Here is a 23,446-nt window from a genome sequence, read left to right on the forward strand (position 1 = left end):
ATTCATCCAACAAAGAGGTATTGACCTCCCGCTGGGTGCTGGGTGCAGGGGCCACAGACATGAGGAAACCCTGGCTTAGATTCACCCAGTCGTGGCTGTGCAGGTACATCAGTCTGTAACCAACAAGCTATGAAGAAAACTGTGTTATTGATATTTTTAGAGGTTGCTCGTTTTCAATTGTTCAAGAACATGGTCAAAGAATTTAAGAGGCGAGCTTGACTGAACCTGGCCGCTGAGAAATAGCAGAACTCAGTGAAATGTAGAACATCAGATGACTTGCAGAAACCAAGGCGGTGAGAATCATTCCATCGTCCCGCTGCTACCTTCAAGAGTGTCTGACATGTCATCGTATTTAATACACTTGTGCTAAATGTTGGATGGAAGGGTCCTAGCTCCGCCTAATTCCAGTTGCATGACTTGAACAAGGCACTTGACATCTTAGGAAGTTGCTTTCTTCCGGGTAAAATATAAAAAATACTAACTTTCTTACCCACCCCTATATATCAAATGTTAGGATTCAATGCGATATTGTAGGGTTAAGTGTTTTCTAAATTACAAAGCACTATCTAGTATTTGAAAACTGCAAGCTATGCTGAGAAAACGCGGTTACTTGATACTAGAATATAAATTAGGGCACCAGAATCATGTTAGGGTGAGTGGAATTTAGATTCTAGGAATGGAATTTCTGTTAGTTTGGCCTTCACACCGAGAAGAATAGTACATGTGACTGGATTATCAAAGCTATAAAGGGTATCCCAGAATTCATGCAAGAAGTAATTTTGATAGAAAACACAGGTTTATAATAAAAAATTATAAATTTATAATACAGTATAGGGCTATGTATGGAATAGCACATCGGATAAATGGCCTCCATGGCTTTGCTGGCACATACACAAAGCTGTGGTCTTCATTGTCCCTGCTCCTGGGCCATCATTGGTACTTGGTAATGCTTATCAAATTGAAGGGATTGAAATCAAAGGGTAACAGATATTAGAATCTGATTCAATAAGACATTATTTCACAATGTTCTTAATTCTACACTTGCTATCCAGGCATCTCCCATAAGCCACTCTCTTCTCTTTATACACAAGTTGACATTCAATAAACCAAGTAAAATTAGGCTTTTCTATTTTGTTGTTGTTAATGCTCACGCAAAATTCAAATCTTGCGTGAATTTTGGGACACCCTTTAAAACATAAGTTTATGAATGGGATGTATTAAAAGCATAAATCAAAACTGGCACCTGATAATAGCAAGCAGACAGTTCAAGCCAACTCTCATCTTGAAAAGTAGTGTTGCTGGGTACAAAATTCTGTGTTGAAGATGATCTTGTGTCAGCACTTCTGGAGACATTATTTCACAATGTTCTTAATTCTACGGTTGCTACCCTGGCATCTCCCATAAAGCCACTCTCTTCTCTTTGTACACAAGCTGACATTCCCCTTTTGCTGCTTGAAGATCTTTTCATCTCCATTGCTCTGCAGCTTTATCACAATGTGCCTCTTGTAAATGTCTTTGTATTTATCTTTTGCTATAAATTGCGATTCTTTTATCTGGGAATTAATACTTTTAGTAGGGCAGGAAAATTGTGTCCGTGTCTTTAAAATTGTCTCTCTTTTATTCTCTCCTTCTGGAAGATTTACTATGGTTCAATTTATGTTAGATCTTCTCATTCTGTTTTACATATCTCTTAACTATTTTGCATATTTTAGCTTTTCTTATGTTTTCATCTCTATATTCCCCTGAGTATAATTCTGGATTTTTTTTTCATATTTCTTCTCTAATTTACTTACTTTTCTCCTACGCTGGCCTAATCTGCTTGTTAACCTATTCATGAAGTCTCCTGTGCCAATATATTTAATTTCCAAAAGTTATATTTGGTTCTTACTCAGATTCATCTGATAGTTTGATCATAATCTTTTACTTCCTGCTTACTTCTGTGATTCCAACTTTTATTTCTTTAAGTAGTTTATGCAAAATTACTTTATATTCTTCATCTAAAATCTTCAGTATCTGAATTACTTTGGGTCTAGCTATTGGTCTTCTTTCTGATCGTTCTCACTCATGGTGGCTTATTTCCTCATGTGTTTGGTGATTCTGAATTATGCGCTTCTATTTCTTGGGTCTTATTATATAGTAAGTCACATATCACTCAAAGAATGAGAGAAGTTTTTATGTATGTATGCATGTATTTATTTATTTAGTCTCCAACATCATTCACTTATGCTGGGGACCAGTGAATGATACTGACCTGGCATCATTTAACCTCCTTTTAGACTCTATAACACACTCTGTTTTAACCCTCCCATCAAGCCACTGGCCCAAAGCTTAATATTCCAATATTGGATGCTATATGTGTTTTGGCAAAGAGAAAAATGAACCTGGACAGTGTACGTAATTTTATCAACTGTTCCAAGTTCAAAGAGTCCATACCCCAAAGTGATCCTGAGAAAGGAAATGTTTGAAGCTATCGTCCCTCCATTGGTCTCATTCACAAAAGCCAACTGTCTTCTATGTCTGGGATTTTTATAGATTGAGAAACAATGTTTTAATGAAAAACAAACAAACAAAAAAGAAAAACAGGCCTTCACCTAATACGTGAGATCCAAGGCAAGAAGACTACAGAGGCCTGTAAACCATATGTCTGAATACTTAAAAGTAAGAGGGGATAAATGGTGATGGGGAAAAAAATAATAAAATAATTTTTTAAAGTTATAAATTGAGTTAATAAAGAGTTAAGGGAAAAAGTTCTATCCTCTGAACATTGAAAATTATACCTTGGTATTGACAAAGGTTAAAAAATGAACATGAGTAAAGCTATGGTTTTATATGACTGAACGTTTGCAAAACATCAAAGACAACTGAAGTTAATTATTATTATGCACATAAAGGTATCCTGTTTATGGGCTGGTGATGTCTGGATGAGTAATAAAGCAAAGACCTCCACAATTCATAAAGTATGCTTTCATGCCATAAAAATTTATTATTCTTTCCTTTGTTTCAGGAAAATCACTAATTATATTGTTACAAACAAGATCTGCACCAACGTTTTGTTGTGATTTAGTATTGTTCTAGCACAAAGTAAAATATAAATATGTACAAAGTATATACAATGTAAATTAAAGCAAATATAATAAAAGTTATTTTTAGACATGTTTTAAAAAGTTATCCTCTCAACGTATTAAAAGCTAACCATTAAAATTAACAGACAAAAAATAAATGATAACTTACGTTTATCTAATATCTAAACCAAAATATTTAAATGAAGCTGAAAAGGTTTGAAAAGTTAATTACATCACTATATTTTAATTCAAAGACTATTCCCAGTTCCAGCATTCAGTGTTCATCTGTCTGCCTGCGCAGAGAATCATAACCACATGTGATGCACGTCATATCTCTACCTATATTTTACAGATCTAAAAGGAAAATGAATGTTTGATAGCATGAACATGTGTCTAAGCTACTGTGTCCAAGTGTTGCAAATGCCACACTCATTCTTAAATATCTCCTGAATCACACGTTGGGACAGGAAGGGAGGGAAGGCCATGGATGCTCAGCTCTCCTGGGGAACAGTGTCCTCAGTAAGATTCGCTTGCACCCCTGCTGTGGGAGAGGACGCTCCCGCACTCCCATCCAGATCTCCATACCCAGCGCTCCCTCGCTCCCTCGCTCCCTCGGCTGGCTCCGCGCCTGGGGGGAATCCTCTCTTCCTTTCTCTCACCTCTCGGAGTCTGGCTTGTGTTTCATCTTTCCTGGCCAGCCCCAGGGATTGAGCAACCACATGCAGATTGTGTAATTTCGGTGATTGTGCATATGAGCTAAATGGCTCAGTGTTTACATTTACAGCCGGCATTGCACAACGTGAAGGCGAACGCAAGATGCATGCCAATAATTTAAAACTTGGGACCACATGAAACAGCAAATGAAAACACCATGACAAGTTCAAGGGGGAGAGAGAGAGAAGAGAGAGAGAGAGAAGAGAGAAGAGAGAAGAGAGAAGAGAGAAGAGAGAAGAGAGGAGAGAGACACACCAGTGGAAGAAGGAAAACATATCTTTGTATGTCTCTTTCACAGCACTCTTTTGTAAAATGGGTATTTTTATTTTGCACTTGGCCCCACAAATCCCGTAACCAGCCCTGGTCACGCATCATGGTGGGCCAGCACTGAACACAGGTGACAAAGGTGGTCAAACTCAAGGGCTTAGGACAGGGCTACTTCTTGCTCAAGTCCAAGGGCAGAGCTGACCAAGACCCCCATTCGCACACCAGCTCTTATTGCTGGACGCAGCGAGCTCCAGCAACTTTTTCCAATGCTGGAAGGAAATCTGGTTGGGTTGGTCATATTTGGAGAAGGTAGAAGGGTGCACAACTCCAGACAAAATGAGATTTTACTCTTTTAATTTTCCTCTGATTTTTTACATGACTGCTCTCTTATAGAAAATTTTATGTAACCGCGTCAGACATTGGTAGAATTTTTGAAACCAATATGGATGTATAAACAGCCACCACAGTTTCACCAAAATAGTGGGGTTTTGTTGTTGTTTTCTTCTTTTAGACTTTTTTGAACATTAGTGAGATTGGCACTTCTCAAAGGATATATGTAACATCTTTATACCCCCCATGGTACTTAATAGAGATGCATTGAATTAATTTTATTTCTTTATTTTGGTCATTGGAATATTAATATATTCCATTCTGAGAAGTTTGACATTTTTAGAACACATTACCTCTCACTAGGTTCATTCAACTATTTCAAAATAATTAAAGTGTGTATACTACAAACACTCAGGAATTTTACCTTTATCTCAACCCCATACCACCACTCCCAACCCCCCCCCCCACCCCAAAAAAAAGAAAGTCCCTGAAAAAAAATCACAAGTGGAAAAACAGCCCACTCGGAAGGGGATTGGGTCTTCGGGTTACAGGGCTCCTTGGACAACCTGAGAGACCTGGAAATTAAATTGGACTCCTTTTGCTCTAAACGTCTCTGACACCTGAAGCTGAAGTGAAGTAACAGTGAAATCAGGAGATGTCATTGGTTGCATTTTTTAAAAATATTGCGTTGTTCTCTCCTCAACGTCTCCATCAATGTAGGCGAAAAAAGTCATCTATCATTTCCTTTTCATTGCTTGAAAATCTATTCTGTCACTTCCCTCACATATGTTTTAGCCACCTCGGCCCCCAGGATTAATTTTGAGTCTACCTTTGTAGGAAGGATTCCAAGGGAATGTGTGAAAGGATCTGGGCCGACTCCTCCGGACGTGTGCTCAAATTTCAGGCAGCCTGGACAAAGAGACTCCTTTCTAGAATGGTTAATGTGCAGCTCCTGGTTTCAAAATACAGCAATCCCTGGGTTGTCCCAGAGCTGTGCCCTACCTTCAACCATTGTTGCAAAGCCCTGCCCGACAGAGAAGTGCTCCACAAGTTCAAAATCAAGTTCCTGTTCCATCAGCCACTGCGGTGAACAGACCTTGACTTCCCCCACTCCCCATACTCCCATCAGAGAAATAATGGAAGGCATTTGGCATTTGACTGCTCAGTCATTTACACTGTAGCTTTTCACAAGCTCTTAAGGGACATGGGAGCAAATGATGGATGACATATTAAAGGAGGCGGATGATGAATAAATGAGAATGTCAGCTAGATTTTCATACTCTACAGGGCATGGTAAATGTAGTGTTTTGTTTGCTTTTTTTTTTTTTCTTCCTGAAAAAAAACATATTCATCTGTTGAAGTCCAGAAGTTGATGCATGCACATCCTAGCCTTGCTGATGCTTTTGAGGTCAGGCTGATGAAATCGAATGGGGCTTCAGATTTAGTGTGAAGAGCCAGGAGGGCCAAACTTACACTCTTTAAATCTGTCATGTTTAGCAACTATTAGAAAAAAGAATGAACTTGCAGTTGTCTCAGGGAGGTAATTAACTGTCCCAGAACACCTCCCTCCCTCCGACCAGCCAAATCCTATCTAGTCTTCAGTTTCCTCCCAAACACTTCCCCAGAGTAATCTTCCCCTCTTCTAAACTCGCATCATTTGTTTTCTATAATACTAATCGAAATTAATCTTTGGTGCCTTGTTTCCATTCTTATTTTATTTTGATTGCCTTCCACTTTTGGCTATTTAACATTTTGTATATTCATGCTTTGTCTCCTCAAATTGTTAGTTCTTTAAGATACTAGCAAGTTTTAGCACAGTTCTTCAATAACTCATTGTTATCTGACATTAACATATTTTATACTTATTTGTTTATGACTATGTATATTTTATACTTATTTGCTAATGACTTCCTCACTGAAATGGAAGCTCTAAGAAGGTATTGGCTTTGTCTTTATCTCTGTATCTTCAGAAGCATTCAGAACAGCGCCTAGCAGATAATGGGGGCTCAATAGATGTGTTAAATGGGTAAATGAATAACTAACTTGTGTTTCCCCCTTTACTTTAAATTGTAACATATTTAGCATTTGCTTTAACAGAGCAGGCAGCAATCAGAACCTGCATAGGGATTAAAAGTCTAGGCTTTGTAGTCGCACAGATATGCATTCAAATCCACTTTCTTGTTTACTATCCTTGTCTGGCTATCTGATATTGGGCAAAACACTAAACTTCCCTGTCTTCCAATTTGTCTCCTTAAAGAAGGCTAATAGTACCTACTTCATAAAGTTGATTAATAAGATATCATAAAAGAGGAAAAATCATTTTCCCTCTGCCCTTCTAGGTTCTTGGCCTGAGACCCCACCTGTAATAAAAAGACAAAAGAAAAACATTTAGTTACGTGTGGGAGTCCCACAAAGCTATGAGAATCAAAAAAGTGACCAGAGTAGAAAGTTTTCATATCTTTTGGACAAAGAAACAATAAACACGTGAAGAATTGACAAGGGAGAGTTGGAGACCAAGTGTAGTAAAATGGGGAAGATTACCAAGGTTTGTATAAAGAGCCCTCTCCCCTAAATTACCTGTCTCTGGTGACATGAATACCTTCTACCTTCCTGGATGCAGGGTGGGTACCTCTCATATGGGATCTACCTTCATCCTCCTATGGACGAAGGTGGTTCAGAGTGTCCTTACAGCAGCTGTTTCTCAAGTCCCTTTAACTCAAAATGATCAATATGCCAAATTGTTATATTTTGGGGTGACATAGTCTGAACCCCTAGAATATCGTATTCAGCATCGGGGTACAAACTTTGTTCCTTTTAGATGAGTTAGCTTCCAGCAAAATTGGTAGGTGTGTGAAAAGCGAGCATTGAGAATCAAAATGTTCCCCACAAACTTAGGAAAAGCTATATTGCTCTGTAGCCTAGGCAACAAGTGGTCATCACAGCCAGATTTTAACCTGTTCAAACCCTCAATAGCTCACCTCAATGAATACACTCTTGCAACCCAAGCAGCCAGGGTCAGCCACCTCTTCCAAAATAAGACCATCAAGGACAGGCCCACCGCAATAAACATGGCTGTGAGTGCCAACAAGTCCACCAGGCTATCACCTAAGGAAGCAAGCCTTCAGAGATGATGTCAGCCCTCTTAGGCCTCTGGAAGTCCACCAAACTCCGAGGCCCAGGCTTTCAGAAAACCCTATATGAGATGAGCCATGTGCTGAATGGGCGTCCCCTCATCCTGTGACCTAGTGACAATAGGCATAATCACAAGTAATAACCACTTTACATGCACTGTTATTTCACTTGAAGCTAATGACAACCATATGCGGTGAATACTATTCTCTTGGAAAGGGACACATAAAATCTGTAGTTTTTCATAACGTTTTTTGGGGCATGTTGATTTCCAGCCACCATCTTCAGCACTTATCTAAGTGGCGTGTTTTTAATTTAAGCTCCACAATTGCCTCATTTTACAATCAAATAATGAAGCTTAGAAAGAGTGGAAAGACTCTTCCAGTGGCCATATCACCATCCCTTCTCACCACAGAGTTGCAGCGGTGGAGACTCCATCAGCAGGACCAGCCAACAGGAGCTGGAAATTTGTTCTTCTCTACTTCTCTGCATTTTCTCACATGAGGCTAACTAAGAAGCTCAGGCTAAATTTTCTTTCATGCCCCCCCAAATAACTAATTTCCTTTTCCTAAATTTTTAAAATGGATGATGCCCCAAAAGATCTTGTGCTAGATCCCAATACCCTCATGGTTTGAAGTGAAGTCAAAGAATGAATCTTGGTGGAGATAGTTCCTTATAGAAAAGCAATTGGTTTTGAGGAAGTTGGAAATTTTGTTGGGCTTACCAGCAATGCATTTCTATAGAGAGCATCTTCCATATCACTGAAGAAAGCAATGCATGAGCTTTTGTTTTGAATTTTTCAACTCTTACTTGATTGACATTTTTCATATTTTAATTTGAAAATTTTCAAATTGATACAAAAGTACAGGGAATAAGAGCATGAATCTTACATGCTCATCACCCAGCTCCAGGAATGACCAATTTGGCCATCTTCCTCTGTACTTCACCCACTGCCCTAGCCCCTGGATTACTTGAAATGAACAAACCTTAGCATCATTGGTCAATATTTCAGCATGTGTCTCCAAAAGATAATGATTCTTTCCAAACATACTTGTGAGATTATCACATCTAAACAAAAAAAACAAGCTAATCATTCTTTCATACCAAATATCCAATCATTGCTCAATAACAGCGCTAATACTATTATCAAAAACATAGCATAGAAAAAGTTGAGGATTTTTTTCAGCTTCCTTTTGTTCAGTAAGAGTCCTGGCTTTAAAGTCACCTAGAGAGACTTTCTCTGTGAGGTCACGCCACCAGCCCCATGCAGAGTTAGTTAGGTCCCTGTGTTTTATTTTCCTTTCTGTTTTTAGGAGTTGCTTTTTAATTTTATTATATTTTAAAATTGTATGAAATCTGTATGTGGTTGTAATGTCAGATGTAAAAAAAAAAACAAAACAGGTTTATTGAGAGAAGTTGACTTACTGTCCCTGTAACTTTCACCTTTTCTCTACTTCCCCTCTAAGTAATCATTTTTTAAATTTACTTTTTATGTTTGTATTGATTTCAGAGAGAGAAAGTGAGAGGGAGAGAGAAAGACATCAAAGATGAGAATCATTGATCGGCTGCCTCGTGCACGCCCCCTACTGGGGATCAAGCCTGCAGCCCTGGCACGCACCCTGACTTAGAATTGAACCATGACCTCCTGGTTCATAGGTTGATGCTCAACCACTGAGCTACACAGGCTGAGCGAAGTAATCATTTTTTAAGTGTTATGTTTTTCCCGTTGATTTTTTTAAAAAATATAAGCAAATATGTATATTTACTTTTACATGCCCCCATTTTAGCTGAATGGTGGGTGCTTTACATACTTTTCCCCATACATATGTCACTTATTTCCTAGAGACCCCCCCCTAGTAATATATTGAAATGTAATATATCCAGTTTCCAGCATAATACGCTGTGTGGATGTTTCATCATCTTTAAAGACGTCCCCTACTGCTATAATAAGTGGCAATTTTCAAAAAATAAATTATGCAACTCTTGCACTCTTTGAAAGTTCTTAATAAGGCATGACATTTTTTGGAACCGCTCAAAAATTATATATATATATATATTTCATATCTACTACCATTGCTGAAAAGCTATAGAAACATTTCAAAACTTGCTTATCTATTTGTGTGGGGAAAAGTTTCCAATTTCGCTTATCTATTTGAGTGAAAAAATAATTTTAAAACTTGCTTATCTATTTGTGTTGGGGGGGGGAAAGTTTTTTGAAATTTGCTTATCTATTTGTGTGAAAGAGTAAGAGTACACATCTCAAAATTGGATTCCCAAACTGTTCTTCTTTTTCCAACAATCATCTGATTGGAGGCCTAAGTGATTTCCAAAAAAGATAATATAAAATGGGACATTGAAAGATATGATTAAATCTATTTGGGGAGCAAATACATTTATTCCTGTTGGCATATTTTTAATCACGTTACTGTCTTTTCTGGGCTTAGGTCTGGAAGAAGCTAATGGCAGCTACCGAGCCAGCAGGAATCGGGGCCCCGGACCCCGGCTTCCCAATGTGTTTTGGTCGTGTTTCCCTCTGTTCTCCTCATTTTCATACAACTGCATTCATGAAAACACAGGTAAGCAAACTCAGCACTCATCACACATAACGACCTTCCGTGAGTTTCTAAATGAATTACCAGTCATTTCAACTACACTCCTATCCATGTTCCTCGCTTCTTAGATTGTTTGCTGCTAGTCTCTCTTATTCCTCGGTTTTAGCAGAAATAAATGCCTGCCCCTTACATTGAATGCAGCACATGACTTTTTAATAATGTTTTATTCTTGAAGTCATTATATAGTCACAGAGAGTTGCAGGAAAATGGTAGGGGAGTGTGCATGATGCATGTACCCTTCACCCAGTTTTCCTCAGTGGTACCATCCTGCAAGACTATGGTGCAGTAGCACAACCAGGAAAATCCCAATGACACAATCTAGGGAGCTTATTCAAAGTTTACAAGTTTTATGGGTACTCATACATTCGTGTGAGTGTGTGAGAGTGTGTGTGTGTGTGTGTGTGTGTGTGTGTGTGTGTGCAGGCACTTGTATATATCTTGCAGTTTTATCACATGTATAGATTCTTGTAACCATCATCACAAATCAAAATACAAAACTATTCTATCTCCAAAGACCTCTGTTTTAACCCTTATTGCCATTTCCACACCCCTCTCCCTTCCTAGCTTCTGTCAACCATTAAAATCTTCTCTATCTCTATAGTGTTTTTTGTTTTGTTTTAATCCTCACCTGAGGATATTCTTTTCCATTGATTCTCAGAGGGAGTGAAAGGGAGGGAGGAGGAGGGGAGAGAGAGAAACATCGATGTGAGAGAGACACATTAACTGGTTGCCTCCCCAACTGAGGTATGTGCCCTTGAGGAATTGAACCCATGACCCTTCGGTCCACGGGCTGACACTCTAACCGCTGAGCAAAACCGGCCAGGGCTCATTTTTATTATTTTAAGAAGGTTGTGTGAATGGGATCACACAGGTTAGCATTTTGAGATTGGTTTTTCGAACTCCACAAAGTTCCTTTAAGATGGATCCCCTCTTTTGCCTGTATGAACAGTTTTATTGCTACATAGCATAACATGCCTGGTGTGGAGGTGTCCTAGCTTGTTCAACCACTCACCTGTTGAAGGCCATTTGGGTTGTTTCCAGGCTGGGCCTATCACCCATAAAGCTTCTCTGAACATTCATGTACAGGTTTTCGTGTGAACATCAGTTTTCACTTCCCTGGGATCAATGCCCAAGGCTACAGTTGCTGAATTATACGGTAAGTGCATGTTGAGTTTTGAAAGAAACTGCCAAGCTCTCTTCCAGAGCGGCTGCACCACTTTCATTCCCAGCAATCTCGCTTCTCTGCATTCTCACCAGCATGTGGTGTGGGCACGGATGTTTATTTTCACCCTGATAGGCATGTAGTGATAGCTCGTGGTTTTACTTTGCGTTTCCCTACTGGCTGGTGATGTTGAACGTGTTTTCATGGGCTTATGTTACCACCGGTACATCCTTTGCTGCAAAATGCCTGTTCGTGTTTGCTCATTTTCGGATTGGGCTGTTTTTGTTATTGCTGTTGAGTGTTGAGAGTTCGTTCCATATTCTAGATACAAGGCCTTTGTTGGGTATGTGGTTTGCAAAGGTTTTCTCCCAATAAGGTAGCTTGATTTTTGTCTCTCCCTCACACGGTCTTTTGCAGAGCAAAAGTTAATTTTGATGAGCTCCAATTTATTACTTTTTTAAAATTTTTTATTGATTTGAGAAAGAGAGAAACATTAGTTTGTTGTTCCATTTGTTTATGCATTCATTGGTTATTTTTGTATGTGCCCAGACTAGGGATCAAACCCGCAACTTTAGCATATTGGGATGATGTTCTAATCAGCTGAGCTACCCAGCCAGGGCCAAATTTATTACTTTTTCTTCTTATTGTGCTTTTGTTGTCAAGTCTAAAAATTTTATGTAGTCCTAGCTCCCAAAGATTTTCTCCTAACTTTTTTTCCTAAGTTGTATCATCTTACATTGAAATCCCCATGACCCATTTTGGGTTGATTTTTATGTGAAGTCCAGGTTGAGGTGCATGTACAACCTTTTCTTTAATCCTCAAAGAAGACGCCAATAAAAGCTTCTGAATATATGCCTAGAGTCAGACAGTGGAAACTGAAGTGAAATTCTCAAGAGCTCTTTGATATCCAGAAATGAAGGTATCATCATACATTTTTATGAATCAATCAAAACTTCTAGCTGGTTTACAACTTCCAGTTGTATCCCTAATAGCATCTAGACACAAGGAGAAATACTTAGAAGAATTACTGGTTAAATAGTTAAGCTAGTTGCAATCTAGTCTAACCTGATGATTAGAAATGCTAAGAGTTAAAAAAGTATACTTCTTAGAAAACTGTGTTTTCCAAGCTCCCTATTTTTTTTTCATTTTTATGCATTTAAAAAATCCTTTAAAAATATATTTATTGTGACTCCTTCAAGTTCGCCTCTGCTCCCCATCCCAGGCCCTCACCAACCTATTGTCTGTGTCCATGGGTTATGCATATAGTTCTTTGGTTGATCTCTTCCTACCCACCCACCCACCCTTGCCTTCCCTGTGAGATTCGACAGTCTGTTCCAAGTTCCCTATTCTTGATATCAAACCAAACCAGCTCTTATTCCAAAGAGTAACTCCTGGGATGCCATCTAGATTCGGATAGTAGCACCACACTGGTGATATTCATAACAGACAAAAGTCAGTGCCATGGACATTACATGAAGTCTCTTTGGCTTCCCTCCTGTAGACAACAGTTTATATCATAGGGACTGTCCCTTTGATAAAACACCCATGGTCCCTCCTGTAGCAGGACCCTCCTGCAGAAGGGGTGAAGGCACCCCCAGAAAGTGTGCAAACAGGGGTTTTAGTTGATGGCGATTGTAGGTAATTGAGAAGCATTTAGAGGAGTGATGTGGTCAGAGCAGAGTGCCTTGTAAAGCTGGGTTGCACCCTAGTTAACCACATGCAGTTGTAACTGATGTCTCCCTGGTATTGTTTCATCCATGAAAGAATAGAAAGCAAGGCAAAGAAAGCCAAAGCAGAGATAAAAGAATATTTCTCTTGGGGGCAAAAATAGCACCAGCGAACAGAGAGAAACTCGACTTCTCACTCAGGTGAGAGGGCGACATTCAGTAATGTCTTTTCTGGCTCATGTGGGAGAATTTCAAGGAGGACTGCCCTTTCTTATGAAAGGGCATAAGTAGTTTGGGAACATGAAGCTTCATGTTTAAAATAATAGCAAGAACAACAACAAGCACAAAAAGGCTCTTCTGTTTCAAACGTCTGTTTAACCCTTAGCTATGTTTTTAAATACATGAGCCCCAGTCTGAGGAATGCCAGTTACCGTTTCTCTTGCCCAATCTCATTAGCAAAAGACACCTCTCCAGCAATTAACCCTAAAGAAAGCCACTGTGAAACCCTACCAGGCTGGGCTTTGATTCAAACAAAGGGTAGATGAGAAAACAAAACATGAAAACCTTGTGTGGTGTTTTCAAGATGACTTTTCATTTCTGTTATGAGTGGGGCCCATCTTTCAATGCTGTTTGATTTTGTAGACTAGGAGCCATAAATTGAGGATGGGAGATGGGGTATTTGGGTCACCAGTAGATGCCTGATTATACCAGTGAATAAATGAATGCGATCCACTCTTCCAAGTGTGTATCATTTATACATTTCAGCCAATAAATAGAAGCACCACGTGCTCAAGGTCTTTCGACTAATTTCTTACTCAAGGGCAGCATTTCATCAACCCAAATGCTCTAAATGACTTACTTTGTCAGGTGATGTTTTCAAAATGGCCAGAATGACAGCTTCTTGCAACAGAGCTTTGATATTGAGAGATGGGGTCTATGGTTTCTCCCCTTGAAATCGGATGCAATGTATTGGTGGTGAGGGAGTGAGACTTTCAGGGCTGGGTCACAGAAGGCACTGTACACAATTCCATGCTTAAGTTATTGGCTGTACCATTTTTATAGCCAGTTTTCTTTTTTGAAACATCATAATGAATGAGTACCAATCAACTTGATCTAAGTCATTTGAAAAGACAGGTTTCTGTGCAAAAAACCCTCTATATTTATAAAGTTGAAATAACTCATTGAAAAGTTATAATTTAAGTAGGGGAGTGGGGATTGGACAAAAGAGAGCATAATCCATAAACATATTGGGATGGGTGGTGTCGAGGGCTGGGTGGAGGTGGACAAAGGCAGAGGGACATCTGTAATAGTATCAAAAATAAACTTAAAAAAAGATGAATGGGAAGGGGGAAAAGTTACAATTTAATGTTGTTTGCGGATTTTGGAGAAAAATAATGGGGGTTAAATAAGATAATTTCTGTGATTTTTTTCAGATGCAGATTCTTATAATCAAACTGACCAATAAAATGTACATATATAGTCACAGTCTAATATACAATGAATAAAAATTACCCATTGAGCCAATGAAAAGGACCTGAGTAAGGCTATGAACATATTAAAGGCTCTTATTACTAAGATAATTTGTTATCATCAAAGAATTGATCTCATTTAGGTTATGGATGACATAAAATTAAGATTTGATTCAAATCAGTCACACACAAAAAGTGAAGTTCCACGTTTAAATTTGAGTCAATATACAAAATTAATTCTGTCTTTTTCTATGTGACTTTCTTAACCAGTCAAGCTAATCGAAGAAAGCATGCTGGGTTTTGTTGTGTAAGATACATCCTTAAGCCAAAGTCATTAAAAAAAAAAGTCATTCAAATTGGTTATTTGTTTATCTATAGACAAAAGCCCCAGGTGACTGTCTGAATTTTTCATCTGGCTGATTTTAGAGCTTGGTCCACTCTAAACAAATATGAGAATGTCCTCAGTTGACATGCTCAGACATTGACTTGGTACCCGGATAGCAACAGCAACCATCAGTCAGACCTGCCCTCATAACTGGGGCTTCCCACCCAGGACCCCTCACTGCACTGGGAGCTTAGAGGTGCAGAGAGGACCTCAGCCCCCAGATGGAAAGCAGAAGTCAGAGGCTAGGAGAACGGAAGGTCCTGAGGGCAAAAGCTGAGTCACACTCAATGTCAACAGTCTAGGAGCCAAAAACAAAGTCATATTAAAAAACTAAAAAGGAAGTGTCGGTACGAACGATAACAGCCCCACCGGTTTGATCTCTCCTTCCACTGGAACCCATGTGATATTTATCTAGGATGGTTATTATCACTATTTATAGGTTCTGAAGGATTGTGTGAGTTTACATACACACACATAAATAAATACACAGTCATAATCACTTGGAATAAATAGACATTCAAAACAAGAACCAGAGGATTCATACTTTCATCTCATGTTTGTATAGTCTTTCATTAATTGGAGCGTTGGCAATGCTGTTGAAAAACTCGTATGACCACCCAGGACTAGAAATATGAATGTAAGTGATCTTTTTCCTTTCGGTGGACTTGTCAAGCATCAGCTTGTCATCAGCAGTCCCATCTTCTACTTACCAAAGACCTCACGTTGCATCAAAGGTCAAAACAGAGGCAAGTCATTGATTTTCACCAATTCTCAACAGATGGACTTAAAAGATGTATGGGTTGTCACTCAGAATCTGAAATGGTAGCTTATACTTTCCAAACCCCTATAAGTGAAAGAGCTGTCTTCCTACAAAGTGACCTAAATGGTTTGCTGCTTACCTTCTAGAAGAGTAACTCATTGAGCACCTAGTCTAGATTAATTAAACTGCATTGAATTGAATTGAATTGAATTGAATTGAATTGAATTGAATTGAATTGAATTGAATCACGTTGAAGACACTAAGAAATGGTGAAAAACATCACAGCTGCCTACTGGCAAATAACTGCAGACTGTGATGTCAACATAGCACTATTTTTCAAAAGTAATAGCAAAGCAACATTCCAAGGTAGAAGAGAGGCAACGGGAATAAGATCCACCCCAAATTATCTCACTCAAAGATATGTTAAATCATGCCATTAATGTGTCGGTCAGGATCCTTTAAATTCCAAGTACCAGAAAACTTGGATCAACCTAGCTCAAAAACCAACCCCAAAGTGGGATGAGAATTGGTGATTTACAATTCATTGTAAATGAGAGACAGCCATCCTGATTCACATACCCATCCCTGGCCCCAAGTGGGTGAAGTGTTTGTGGTGCCACATAAGGAAGTGATTGTGTGAATAACATATACATACAACACACACACACACACACACACACACACACACACACACACACAGCATTTGTCCACTACAGTGAGTCATTTATACCTTTGAGATCATTATTGATCCCTGGGTTTTTTCTCTTAAGATTTATAAAGAAAACTGCTGAAAAGTCTATTATTAATTTAAGAATCCTTTAGTATGAATGAGTTTACTGAACACTTTATCTTGGATAGGAGATGGGGAAATACAACACCATTGGGCACAAGTAATAGAAACCAATTACAAGGCCAAGAATGGGGGCTGGGGCGGGGCAGATGAGAATGGTGCCAAGGATAAACTTTAACTTTCTTACAGTTTTGCCCCCAGCATAATTTTGCCCTTCAACTAGGGGAAGGCAATTCAAAGAAGCGACTCTTAGCAGTATAAACAATGAGTTGCAAACTTTTTCAGCACCAAAATAAATAGAGAAGTGTTGGAACATGTAGATGGAGAACAGAGAAGAGGCCAGAACTGAAACGCTTAGGGGCTGTGGGTATTCAGAATTTCTGAAATCCTGTCCAGAGAGTGAATCCCCCTGATGGTTCAAAAATGGCATAGCTCATTCTTTTTTAACCTTTCCCTTCAAGACCCCTTGAAAAAAAATCACATTGACCAGTAGATCCTAAGGGTAATGAATGTGTCTAATAATGAATGTGTCTATCATATAGTTGTGACCGAGAAGTGACTACTTTTCATCAAGTTCTCAAACCTCTTTTCTAGCAAAGAACTTAGAGATGAATGAATGTCAAGTTTAGTGCTGGTTCCTGGAATCACAGGCTTACAGAGCAGCTTCTGAGGAGACAGCATGCAAACCATTCTTCCAAACTAGCTTTGATTTAAAAAACAGATACCCCCCCCCCCCAAAAAAAAAAAAAACTTCAATGAAAGAGTCTATAGCCTCTTCTAAATTCATAACTATATAAGTAAAGAAATGAGACATAATGAAGAAAAGTAATAACTAACAACCACCTCTGGCCAGCAGGGTGACTGATCGGGACAGGCATGGACAAGCATGGACAGCGTGGAGTAGAAAACTGGGCTTTTATGGCCATACCACCCTGAACGCGCCCGATCTCGTCTGATCTCGGAAGCTAAGCAGGGTCGGGCCTGGTTAGTCCTTGGATGGGAGGAAACTGGGCTTCGTAGTGATGCAGGCCTAATTGAAACCTCGCTTCTTTCAAATATTAGTTGTACAATCTTAAGTAACAACCTTAAATTCTCTTTGAGACCCAATAGGTCATTGGGATTAAAACTTCCCTTATAAGCTTTGCATGAATAAGAAGTTAAACTTGACATCATGTAAAACAGTGCCTGACAGATAGTAGATGCCCATGAAAAAGAGCTCAATTCTTACTAATAGAATGGTCCCAAATGTCGCCATGGGACTTCAGTGGCTTTAGGGGAAGTCAGAAGGTATGGGGACACCATCACCATATGGAATCCACTAGCTGAACTTCCAGAAGCAGGCATACAATTCCTCATCAGCAAATGCCAGGTCTCGGTGGAGAAGTTGTTTCCATGTGACTTGGAGAACAGTTTGGATGAGTGAGAAATCTCATGAATTTCACTTCCCACCAACCACCAGCTCCTTCCTGGAGGACATTTGTTCTTCAGTCCACCACGCATGCTTTGAGAAAGATTGTCTTCAGGGCATGTGCTGTGGGACTCAGCAAAACTTCCTCCTCTCCCTCCATGATCTAGATCAGTGATGGCAAACCTTTTGAGCTCGGCATGTCAGCATTTTGAAAAACCCTAATTTAACTCTGGTGCCGTGTCACATATAGAAATGTTTTGATATTTGCAACCATAGTAAAACAAAGACTTATATTTTTGATATTTATTTTATATATTTAAATGCCATTTAACAAAGAAAAATCAACCAAAAATATGAGATCATAGGTTCGCCATCACTGATCTAGATACTACAAACAACAAACTACTTCCAGAATATTTTAACAACCCTTTAGCCATCCCCATGACATGCAATTTCATTCAGCCTAAAAGAGGGTGACTGCCCTAGCTGGTTTGGCTCAGTGGATAGAGCATCAGCTGGCAGACTGAAGGGTCCCAGGTTCAATTCTGGTCAAGGGTACATGCCTGGGTTGTGGGCTTAATCCCCAGTAGGGGACGTGCAAGGGGCAGCTAATCAATGATTCTCTCTCATCATTGATGTTTCTATCTCTCTTTCCCTCTCCCTCCCTCTCTGAAATCAATATTTTTTTTTTTTTAAAAGAGGGTGACTTCATGATAACTATGATTAGGTAGCAACTGCTCATGACTGGAATGATGATGTGAAGTTTAATTCCTTGAGCTCTACAACAGTTATATCTACCAATCCAATAGCAGAGCGACAAGGGAGCATTTAACACTAATTATTTGTGCTTACTTATGTTGAGAACTCAGTACCTTTTTTAAAAATGCATTCAGAATTGCAGCCCCATGGCTCAGACAATATTTCCTTCCCTGTTGCTCCGCCGGCCTACCACTGCGGCCTCATAGTTCTCAGGGCAGCAAAAACACACACAAACAGACACCTCCAATTAAACCATCATCATCTTTCATTCTGCCGGCTCTGGAGTCCTAATCCCTCTATCTCTGTGTTCTCCCATTGTCCTCTAAAAACCTTTCTTAAAAGTATTTCTTTGATTTAATATGTGAAAGCTAACGAGGCCTCCAGCACACACAGTCTTAATGGTGTAATTAGGCAGGGTGAAGATTTTTACGACGGGGGTGAAGAAAGGTGGTCAAACTTACGGCTTCGTCTCCTCCATATTTTAGAACTCAGGAAAACAATGCACAGGCACTGAGGCTTCCCCCCACCTCCTCCCCAAGTTCAAGGTCAGTTTGACACTCTGAATGGTTAAATCATCCTTGGCAGGGTCTGAACTTGGCAGAAGCTCCGTAATGAGAAATCCAGATGACTGGTATCATTTGTCACGTGAGTGCCCCGCACTTAATCCAGCACTGGTTTGTTTTTGTAAGGAATAGCAATGACTTAAAAGCAGTCATTAGGGATGTTTAATATTTTAACTGCTTTGACACTAGATGCGGTCTTCACCTTTAATGGCACCTTTTAGCATTAAACTCTACACATAAATAAGCAGTGTAGGCCTCCTCGAGTCAGTTCCCTTCTGCGTGCCATACCAAAAGGATTCCATCAGCTGCTTGCCCTGCTTATGAAAAATGGCTGAGCTTTCTCTAAAGCCCCGGCTGGATTTCACCGACGAAGGCAGGAAATCAAGCATGGAGGCTCACTCTGCTCAGCCGCCTCTGGATTTTCTACCGTCTCTTAAGTGAAGCTGCAGAAATCGTGCCGCTTTCCGAAGGACTAAGATGAATATCAGAGTGACATTTCAGGACCCTCAAGCAATTTGTCTGCTGGGTCAATACACACTGCAAGTAATGCGGTCCAAGCGCTCACAACCCGTCTTTATGTCATAAATCAATGGATTAACCGGGGTCTACTTGACTTTAAGGCGCGGGCTTTTGACGCGCTATCCTCTACTCATTTACATAAACACTTACCCGGTGGGAGTGATGGTGGATGTGGGACAGGCACCCCCGAATTTTTTTCTGAGTGGATCAATTTTCATTATATGAAAATTGCCCAGTGAATTCAAAGAAAATAGTATCCTCAATCATTTCCAGTAGACCCAATCTTAATTTGAAATTATTTCATTCTCCTCATTCCTCTAAACATTCTAATTCAGAAATAGAAACACACTATCAACATGAGAAACAATTTTTAATATATTGAGAAACTTTCATCAGCAGAATATGACTTTGGTCTTTCACATTTTCTTTTGAATGCCAAACAGAATATCAAAAGACCAGGGAGTCTTAGTCTTAACTTAGCCACTGTGAGGAAAGGAAAAAAAAATTCCTTTATTCTTCTAAATTCTGTAGCTGGGACCTATGAATTAAACTAACAAGAGATTAATGGAAGAAAAAAGTATATGTGTTTTTTTTTATTGATGTCAAAGTTTTTATGTGCATGGGGACTTCACAAAAAAAGAAGTGAAAACCCCGTAAAAGCAGTTAAACTTGGAAGTTTATATACCATTTTAACAAAGGGCAATAAATTGTGGAGAAGTGACTAGTCAAAGGGAAGGAGGCTTTGGAGCTACAGGGGCAGTAAATTGTGGAAAGCTTTCTATCTAAGGAGACTAATTGAAAATGAGAATTACTTTAGTAAGGTTCATTAGCTAAATCTATCTCATCTCAGTGCCGACTTTCCATCTTCTTCCTGGCCACAGACTCCTCTGGAATGAGGATGATGGTGGTCCTCATTTCTGAGAAGTGTCTGCTTGTACCAGGTAAGAGAAGTTCTCAGGCCCTAGCTGGTTTGGCTCAGTGGATAGAGCATCGGCCTGTGGACTAAAGAGTCCCAGGTTCGATTCCAGCCAAGGATACATTCCTGGGTTGCAGGCTTGATCCCCCCCAGTAGGGGGCGGGCAGGAGGCAGCCAATCAGTGATTCTCATCATTGATGTTTCTATCTCTCTATCCCTCTCCCTTCCTCTCTGAAATCAATAAAAATATTTTTTTTAAAGAGCTCTTTTTAAAAAAGAGAAGTTAAGTTCTCAGAAGGCTCCTTTATACATTAGTTGTTTCTCCATTGTCTTCCGCTCAAAATAATCTATACGCCAAGGTGACATTTGGGGGTAGCATATTTCGATCCCCTTCATTATTAAATTTCCTCATAAATATTTGTTAGTCAATTCATTTATCTGGGATCTAGTTTATGCACCAGTGAAATGAAGGAGTTGGAACAGATTTTTACATTTCACTCATTCTTTGATATTCTAATTTTTTAAAATTTCTGTGCATTCATTGTGGGTTTCATTTATAAAGGCTGTATGCCTAAGTAGTAAGCTATATAACATATAGACACTCTTATCAGGCACAACCAGTGCAAAACTGAAACCGGACAGAGTGAACTGGTATTCTCCCGAAACTGACTTGTCTGTTCAAGAAATGTGTTGGGCACATGGTGTGGGCAGAGACAGTGAGAAGGATAAGAAAAATGCAACCAGATGGGGAGATGAGACTACTTCCCATGTTTTCACCAAAGAGATCCAGCAAGGGTTAAGAGGACACTGCCTCAAAGCAAATGTTGAGGGGTTCTCAGGATCCCATATATTGATTCCAGTCCTCCTTATATGCTGCTTTTCCCATGGTACACGGACAGTTCTGGGGATGCTAGTAAGTCAAACTGAGTCACACTTTTATTCGTCCCCAAGAACTGCATCCTGTGGTCAATTCCTACCAAACACCTCAGCTGGTTTGGTCTTGAACTACTTCATGATCCCAAATGGATCCAAGAGAGTCCATCAGAAAGAATGTGTCTATAGTGACTCCCCTGTTTCTTAAAAGCAGCGTTATGAAAGCGGAAATTGCCAGGTTCCGGTGCAGGAGAGAGAGAGATACGGATCCAAAAAGCAGCAGACGTGGGTCCTGGGCGGTTGCTTTGCTTTCTTAGTCAGGAGCAATGCATTTGGAAAATGGGGACCAGGCTGATTCCTCAACCAAAGTACCAACCGAATCGAGGATGCTCCTTGATGAAAGAACAAGGGAACATTTTCAAAACACTGGCACCCCATCAGAGAGCAAAAGTCAGCAGTCATGGCCTGTTCCACACGCATCCCCAGCTCTATTTGTGTCCACGATGACAAAAATGCATCTGTCTAGTGTCAAAATGACACCGGAGAACTTCATTATCCGAAGTCCCCCTCTGATCATTGAATCAGAAGGGCGTAGCCTCCCGTTACTACTCCCTGAACTCCAACCAAGACCTGGTCACAAGGCAGCAGGTCTCCTCCAGGAGCCCATGGGAAGCTTTCCCCATTGGGAGCCAGTTGGTTAGGGATGTGTTTTGTGTCAGCTGGAAATCCTTGGTACTTTTCCTCGGACTAATCAGAATCGGGGGCTTAGGAGAGCGCACCAAAGGTGATCTTGCCTCCTCTGACCGGGTAGAGGTGCCGAGTTCCAGCTGCTAAAGTCTTTATGGGAAGTACCTGGAGTTGTCGGGTTTGCTTTGATGGAGAACAGGGATCAGAAAGCAAGAACTGCCCACAGAGTGGAAAAATGAGAATTTGAGGTGTGGTACACTTAGAGGGGAAAAAGAAAAGTGGTCAGTGCTTTCCAAAATTCCAGTAGGAAATTTGGGTAAGGACGGGCGGGGGCTCCACCACATTGGAAAGTTCCCTTTGGGTTACCTAGTCCAACAGGTTTCACCAAAGTTGTGTCTACGCAGCAAATAAATTCAGAGGAGGAAAAAATTGAATCCATCAGGCAACAGTTGTTCCAAATACAGCTGTAATAGTGGATCATAGAAAGGCTAGAAATGACCAGATAGTCAAACTAAGTTCTTGTTTTTAAAAACCTACTATTTCTAAAAGGTGTTCTGTGCCCAGCCGGTATGGCTCAGTGGTTGAGCGTGGACCTATGAACCAGGAGGTCATGGTTCGATTCCTGGTCAGGGCACATGCCTGGGTTGCGGGCTTGATCCCCAGTAGGGAGTGTGCAAGAGGCAGCCAATCGGTGACTCTCTCTCATCATCTCTCATCATTAATGTTTCTAGCTCTCTCTCCCTCTCCCTTCCTCTCTCTTAAATCAATAAAAATATATTTTTTAAAAAATTAATAAATAAAAGGTGTCTTGTAAAGGGGAAGGGTCCTCATTTTGCTGAATGTCTCCTTAAATGTGTTCAAGTTGTCACTTAGTAACTTACCTTTTACACCTTTCCAGAGGTTGGAAGAGGCAGGAATTGCTGACCCCTGATAATCCAGGCCTGGAAACCCCATCTGGAGTAGTCCCTACAGCCCTACAACATGGAGATTTGCTCAGCCTTCCACGAAAAGGTAATCCAGGGGTTTTATATATAAAACGTATTCCATTGCACAGCTTATTGGACTCCATTGTGTATTCTCTGGAAGTGTTATCTCCTAGGCCAGTGACGGTGAACCTTTTGAGCTCGGCGTGTCAGCATTTTGAAAAACCCTAACTTAACTCTGGTGCTGTGTCACATATAGAAATGTTTTGATATTTGCAACCATAGTAAAACAAAGACTTATATTTTTGATATTTATTTTTATATATTTAAATGCCATTTAACAAAGAAAAATCAACCAAAAAAATGAGTTCACGTGTCACCTCTGACACGCGTGTCATAGGTTCGCCATCACTGTCCTATGCTATCTTCTCTTCACAAGTAGCCGTTCTCT

The 23,446-nt window shown here is 39.9% G+C and overlaps 1 long non-coding RNA gene across 2 annotated transcripts in view; it reads left to right on the plus strand.

The window, feature by feature from the left end:
* LOC118678847 overlaps positions 1-23,446 on the plus strand; it is a 388,841-nt gene that overhangs the window by 232,814 nt on the left and 132,581 nt on the right. For both annotated transcript variants that reach the window (XR_004975049.1, XR_004975050.1), the window contains exons 5-6: positions 9,947-10,078; positions 22,971-23,083. This is a non-coding gene — a long non-coding RNA (uncharacterized LOC118678847). The remainder of the gene's footprint in view (positions 1-9,946; positions 10,079-22,970; positions 23,084-23,446) is intronic.

Source organism: Myotis myotis, unplaced genomic scaffold (genome assembly GCF_014108235.1).
Source record: "Myotis myotis isolate mMyoMyo1 unplaced genomic scaffold, mMyoMyo1.p scaffold_m19_p_21, whole genome shotgun sequence".
Classification (NCBI taxonomy): domain Eukaryota; kingdom Metazoa; phylum Chordata; class Mammalia; order Chiroptera; family Vespertilionidae; genus Myotis; species Myotis myotis.